This window comes from Gnatocerus cornutus, unplaced genomic scaffold (genome assembly GCF_029298725.1).
Source record: "Gnatocerus cornutus isolate USDA-ARS CGAHR unplaced genomic scaffold, icGnaCorn1.1 ctg00000264.1, whole genome shotgun sequence".
Taxonomy (NCBI): Eukaryota; Metazoa; Arthropoda; class Insecta; order Coleoptera; family Tenebrionidae; genus Gnatocerus; species Gnatocerus cornutus.
The window spans coordinates 30,001-37,642 of NW_028275583.1; the positions used below are offsets into that span (position 1 = coordinate 30,001).

General features: G+C 42.2%; 1 non-coding gene across 1 annotated transcript; it reads right to left on the reverse strand.

Annotated features, from left to right (window-relative positions):
• Window positions 1-1,569: 1,569 nt before the first annotated feature.
• Window positions 1,570-3,490, reverse strand: LOC148165631 (small subunit ribosomal RNA). The gene has a single exon (XR_015771307.1). It is a non-coding gene; the product is annotated as a small subunit ribosomal RNA (ribosomal RNA).
• Window positions 3,491-7,642: the final 4,152 nt, after the last annotated feature.

Genomic DNA, 7,642 nt, shown 5'->3' on the forward strand with positions numbered 1-7,642 from the left:
TCCAGCTGTCTATACACGTCTTGCAAAAATTTTTGCGTACGTGCGTACATCCGAAACGAAAATGATCTTCGTGGTTCCGAAACGTGCCACGTCTAAAATTTCGGTGTTGTGGTATGGATATTTATGATTCTCGCTCTTAATTGTCTTTCGTCCGTACTTTCTCGTCTGAAAGGGAACGCGATCGTCGGTCTCAGTTTTACGCGTACGAAAAAATTAAAAAAAATATTAACCCAAACACAAATTTGTATCCGCGCACCGAAAAAGAAGCACTTTTCTTTTTCACGCGGTCTCCGCTTTTACACGCAAAGTACGAGCATGTATGTGTGAAGATGGGACATGTTCGATACGATTTTAATTAGGAATTTGCCAATTTCCTTTTTCTCAGCAATAATTTTAATAAATAATGCTGCTTTCTCTCATAAACTACATTTTCGGTAGTTTTCCTTTATTGTGTCTTTCATTTAGTGTGCGTGTGTGTGTGTCAAGCACTTTAAAAAGTGTGACGAAGAGACGGTTTTTGATCGATCGGAATGAACACATCATTACATCATCGTACTCGTTATGAAAAAGCGAATTAGTATCCGCCGTAAGCGAAAAGAGATTTTCGCGGGCGGTCTTTGTGTTCGTGTTTCAATTTTCTTTCTATATTTTTTCGTCGCCAAACCGAAGACAGATCGTGAATTTTGACGAAAAAATTTATAGACGTGCCAGACTGAGCGTCTAACATAAAATCCTCAAGTTTACCGTTCTATATCGTGACTTAATGACGATTGACGGTGTATATAATTTTGAAATGGTGCAGTCGTACGCTCCGTAAAGAGAATTTTACCGTTTCTAACGAAATCACTTTACCACATCTACCAAAAACATTAAAAAAGCAAGGTGTGATGTGTGTGCGATCGCTCGTTTAACGGCGCTTTCAAAAAACTCTTTGAAGCGTCTAACGACGAACATCATTCACGCGAATCGTAGAATCGGGAGCGTTTCTCGCCGGTCCCGTAGCCGGGCGTAAATCATTTAAAACCCACGGTGTCGTAACCTAATTCGACACCTGCGATTTTCTTCTTTCTCGACTACTCTGCTACATCCTCTCCGTGTGTCCGAAAAAAGAGGACTTCTAACGTCTTTCGACTTTCGCGGTGGAGTTCACAACTTTCCGCGATCCGGTCGAAAAACCGAAAGCGTCCCTCCTTCTTTCCATCATTGGAAAAGATCGAGAGATAGTACAAAAAAAATCAAAAAATCTAGGTACCCGAAGAAACAGCCGTATGCCCGAGCGAATTCGGTTTTTCTCGTTCAAAAAAGGTGAAAAACTCGATCGCAAGGACCGGCGCTGCGGGCCAGCGTAACGCTATTGTTTTTCCGAATATGTACGATTCGTAGTTCAAAACGTCGTACACACGGTGTTTCAAAAAGAAACAAGCAACGGCACGACAAAAGATCGTGCCGTCGACTCCATGTCATCGACGACGGTGTTGTAAAAACATAAAGTGTACATCGACACGATCAAATGAAAATGCATAATAATAAATTATACATATGTCAAAATTCGTGTGTACGAGGACACGTTAATGATCCTTCCGCAGGTTCACCTACGGAAACCTTGTTACGACTTTTACTTCCTCTAAATGATCAAGTTTGGTCATCTTCCCAGCGACATCGACGACGTCGAAACGCCATCGCGTACCGGTCCGAAGACCTCACTAAATCATTCAATCGGTAGTAGCGACGGGCGGTGTGTACAAAGGGCAGGGACGTAATCAACGCGAGCTTATGACTCACGCTTACTGGGAATTCCTCGTTCATGGGGAACAATTGCAAGCCCCAATCCCTAGCACGAAGGAGGTTCAGCGGGTTACCCGGACCGCTCGGTCAGGGAGGACACGCTGATTCCTTCAGTGTAGCGCGCGTGCGGCCCAGAACATCTAAGGGCATCACAGACCTGTTATTGCTCAATCTCGTGCGGCTAGAAGCCGCCTGTCCCTCTAAGAAGAATTGTTTGTACGCCGACAGTAAAAACCGCGCACGACCACCGGGCGAACCCAGGATCGACGGGCCTTTGGGATGTCGAAATACGCCTATTTAGCAGGCTAGAGTCTCGTTCGTTATCGGAATTAACCAGACAAATCGCTCCACCAACTAAGAACGGCCATGCACCACCACCCACCGAATCAAGAAAGAGCTCTCAATCTGTCAATCCTTCCGGTGTCCGGGCCTGGTGAGGTTTCCCGTGTTGAGTCAAATTAAGCCGCAGGCTCCACTCCTGGTGGTGCCCTTCCGTCAATTCCTTTAAGTTTCAGCTTTGCAACCATACTTCCCCCGGAACCCAAAAGCTTTGGTTTCCCGGAAGCTGCCCGCCGAGTCATCGGAAGAACGTCGGCGGATCGCTAGCTGGCATCGTTTATGGTTAGAACTAGGGCGGTATCTGATCGCCTTCGAACCTCTAACTTTCGTTCTTGATCAATGAAAGCGTTTTTGGCAAATGCTTTCGCTTCTGTCCGTCTTGCGACGATCCAAGAATTTCACCTCTAACGTCGCAATACGAATGCCCCCATCCGTTCCTATTAATCATTACCTCGGGGTTCCGAAAACCAACAAAATAGAACCGAGGTCCTATTCCATTATTCCATGCACACAGTATTCAGGCGAAGTTTTAGCCTGCTTTAAGCACTCTAATTTGTTCAAAGTAAACGTGCCGGCCCACCTCGACACTCAATGAAGAGCACCGCGGCGGGATTGAGTTGGGCCGCCCTCTCGAGCTAAGCCCACCGGCAGGACGTCCCGCGGCACGCCAGTTGACACCGCGAACGATGAACCGGCGGCGCGGGACACAGATTCGACTACGAGCTTTTTAACCGCAACAACTTTAATATACGCTATTGGAGCTGGAATTACCGCGGCTGCTGGCACCAGACTTGCCCTCCAATTGATCCTCGTTAAAGGGTTTAGAGTGTACTCATTCCGATTACGGGGCCTCGGATGAGTCCCGTATCGTTATTTTTCGTCACTACCTCCCCGTGCCGGGAGTGGGTAATTTGCGCGCCTGCTGCCTTCCTTGGATGTGGTAGCCGTTTCTCAGGCTCCCTCTCCGGAATCGAACCCTGATTCCCCGTTACCCGTTACAACCATGGTAGGCGCAGAACCTACCATCGACAGTTGATAAGGCAGACATTTGAAAGATGCGTCGCCGGTGCGAGACCGTGCGATCAGCGTAAAGTTATTCAGAGTCACCAAGTTGTACGATGACGGAGACCGCCACCGATTGGTTTTGATCTAATAAAAGCGCTCCTTCCGTTTCCGGTTGGAGCTCTGTTTGCATGTATTAGCTCTAGAATTACCACAGTTATCCAAGTAAATGTGGGTACGATCTAAGGAACCATAACTGATTTAATGAGCCTTTCGCGGTTTCACCTTAATTTGGCTTGTACTGAGACATGCATGGCTTAATCTTTGAGACAAGCATATGACTACTGGCAGGATCAACCAGGGAACTGCGTTCTTGTTTTAAAATAAGAGAGTTTTAGTCTTTCTTTCCTTCTAGTCATATAAGCTACAATAATCGTAGAATTTCGGAAAGACACCTGCTGCTCTTATAAAAAACTGAACACTTTCCTATTATTGTTTTGAAGAAAGTGTGCGTGTCTGCGAAACGAAAACCTCGTAAGAAGAGACGTAACGCCACGCGATCTTTCTGGATGGAAAATTTTTCGACATTTTTCTCACATCATCCTTGATTGAATCTCCTGCAACAATTTTATTCTTATTCATCCGTTCTAAGTTGTCGTCGTCGTCGAAATAAATAATTTGTACACACTTCGGGGTACACGTTTGTCAAAATTCATGAAATGCAACGTAACATTTTTACTTTAATAAATTTTTACAGTGCATTCAGATCGACTAAACGAACAACGACGGATGAATTGATTTATGGATTTTTATTTGTTGCGACTCATCGGAGGAGAGAGTGAAGAAAAAATAATCCAATATCATGGTTACGGAATAATTTTCTATGACTTTTTCATCCTTGTTTGAATCTTGCAACAATTAATTTTATTCATCCGTTCTAAGTTGTCGTCGTCGTCGAAATAAATAATTTGTACACATTTCGGTACACGTTTGTCAAAATTCATGAAATGCAACGTAACATTTTACTTTAATAAATTTTTACAGTGCATTCAGATCGACTAAACGAACAACGACGGATGGATTACTTATTTTTGTTGCGACTCATCGGACGAAAAGTAGAAACATAATCCTCCATTGTAATATAGTTTTTACGGAAAATTTTTCTTTTATTTTATATCCTTGATTGAATGCTGCATTTTATCCGTCTTTTTTTCGTCAAAAACAGAGATCAATGCGATTCATCGGACGAAGAAATAATTTCCCAGTTCAAAATTTAGAGATTTTTGGGCACATCGACTTGAAATTTTATCGTAAAGAAAAAATATCGTCGTCGACAAGCAAAAGTTCAAACATTCTCCATACTCTTCGCTAGATTGAAAGCGACGGTTTATTGTGAGATTTCTCTTTAGAAATATTCACACGTTACGAGTTTATGAAATTTTATTTATTTCAAAATTCTCGCTCGGACTTTAGTGAGTTGACGCATTTGTTAATTTTTGGTCGTTCTGACACGAACACATAAAATCTTTGATTGCATTTGGACCGCTAACATAGAAACGCTCGCCGCATCCGCAATCTCGCTGTGCATGGTCAATGGCAAGATTTGTCATCCCTCAAACGATGGTGGGTCCACAGGGTACACATTCCGGCCATCGTCCCAACTACGGGTAAGTCGCGGTGTACGAGAGGTAACAAGATAATCGGACGCACATAAAATCACATTTCGATCGTACGCTTTTGTCCGCTGCTACATACCACCACTACTATCCCTATATATGCCAGCGCGGCAGCGTTCAGCTCTGAATCACTCGATGCGCGAAACGGTCGAAATCCCATAGCGCGCCGGCCGCTCGCTATGGGCGAGGGGTCGGGTAAATCGGTCTGATCGCTCGGTGCAAAAGTCCGTTTGGGTACTTAGAGACGGAATTTTAAAATTCTGATTTCGCAGATCAATTTCAAGGGTCATTAGGACTCGAATGCCGTTAACGGTGTTTTGAAAAAAATATTTTTTACGTTTTTACGGCATTTCGACCGAACACCTCAGTTCCGACTTCGGACTTAGAATAATTTTCATCAAAATTTCGAACGCCTCAGTTTCCAGAGGGTTTTAGATCCCGTTTAGTTAGGGGTTTGAAATTATCACAGCCACCCTTGTTTGGTGTTAGTTCGACCGTAACTTTTGTTCGTTTGCATTTAATTTCGATTTTTCTCGGACTTTTGGTCAATGTAAATTTATCAACCGCTACACTTCCGACTTCGGACTTAGACGAATGAGCGCCGAACGCTACAGTTTCGACTTCGGACTTAGAAAAATTTCGCTCGACCGCCACAGTTTCGAATTGGACTTAGAAAAATTTCGGTCGAACGCCTCAGTTTCGAATCGGACTTAGAAAAATTTTGGTCGACCGCTACAGTTTCGACTTCGGACTTAGAAAAATTTCGTTCGAACGCTACAGTTTCGACTTCGGACTTAGAAAAATTTCGCTCGACCGCCACAGTTCCAACATGAGACTTAGAAAAATTTTCATCAAAAATTCGATCACCTCAGTTTCGACTACGGACTTAGAAAAATTTCGGTCAACCGCCACAGTTCCTACTTCGGTCTTAGAAAAATTTTGATGAAAATTTTGAACGCCTCAGTTTCCAGAGGGTTTTAGATCCCGTTTAATTAGAAGCTTGAAATTATAAAATCTACCTTCTATCGATGTTAGTTCGACCCAAACATTTGTTCGTTTGCATTTAATTTCGATTTTTCTCGTACTTTTGGTCAATGTAAATTTGTCAACCGCTACACTTCCGACTTCGGACTTAGACGAATGAGCGCCGAACGCTACAGTTTCGACTTCGGACTTAGAAAAATTTCGTTCGAACGCTACAGTTTCGACTTCGGACTTGGAAAAATTTCGCTCGACCGCCACAGTTCCAACATGAGACTTAGAAAAATTTTTATCAAAAATTCGAACACCTCAGTTTCGACTACGGACTTAGAAAAATTTCGCTCGACCGCCACAGTTCCTATTTCGGACTTAGAAAAATTTTCATCAAAATTTCGAACGCCTCAGTTTCCAGAGGGTTTTAGATCCCGTTTAATTAGGAGCTTGAAATTATAAAATCTACCTTCTATCGATGCTAGTTCGACCCAAACATTTGTTCGTTTGGATTTAATTTCGATTTTTCTCGGACTTTTGGTCAATGTAAATTTGTCAACCGCTACACTTCCGAGTTCGGACTTAGACGAATGAGCGCCGAACGCTACAGTTTCGACTTCGGACTTAGAAAAATTTTGTTCGAACGCTACAGTTTCGAATCGGACTTAGAAAAATTTTGGTCGACCGCTACAGTTTCGACTTCGGACTTAGAAAAATTTTGTTCGAACGCTACAGTTTCGACTTCGGACTTGGAAAAATTTCGATCGAACGCCACAGTTCCGACTTTTTTTCGAAACTGTAGCGTTCAGTCAAATTGCCGTAAAAACGTAAAAAACTTTTTTTACAAAACATGGTCGACAGCATTCGAGTCCTAATAATCCTTGAAATTGATCTGCGAAATCAGAATTTTAAAATTCCGTCTCTAAGTACCCAAACGGACTTTTGCACCGAGCGATCAGACCGTTTTACTCTACCCCTCGCCCATAGCGAGCGGCCGGCGCACTATGGGATTTCGATCGTTTCACGCATCGAGCGATTCAGAGCTGATCGCTGCCGCGGCGGCATATATAGGGAGTACTGATGGTAAGTGGCAGCGATGACGGACAAGTACGCACGATGAATGGATTGACATGAAATCAAATGTGCGCGTCCGTACGATCTGTTACCTCTCGTACATCGCGACCCCGTTTAATGATATTATGCTAAATTAAAAATAAAAATACATCGATGAAATAAAAAGTGGTAAATCTCTAGAAAGACAATATACCGCTGTGAATAAAAATTTCTCGATGAATAGCGAAATGTGAATTAGTCCGCCTGTAACGTGCATTTTGCGAACGAATTAGCTAATTCACCGCTAGTTAAAAAACGTGACCACCCAGTGCTCTTATCCAAAGTCGTCTGCAAATGAGATGAAATTAATAATCTTGACTCTAATGCAGACGACAAATTGAATTGAATAATTTACTTGAATAATGTGACGGATCTATAAAATAAAACACAAAGCCCGAAACACCAAGCAGTAAAAATCTCGATTATTGTTCCGCCCGTTGAAAAACAAAAGATCCGTCACATGGTAAGCAGAACTGGTGAAAATTGTGAAAGACTTGTTTCTCCTCCGATAACAAGCTTGAATTAAATATGATCAAGTGAATGATATTGGAAACCAAAGAACGAAACTGAGGAGAAGCAAATGTTCAGTAATATATTATGAATAATTATAATATTAATATAAATAATAATATTATATTAAAAATGGGAATTGTATGTGGTTGATGGAAAAAGTTTTTTTTTCTGTTGACCGCTACAGTTCCCAATTTGGACTTAAAAAAAAAAAAAAAAAAAAAAAAAAAAAAAAAAAAAAAAAA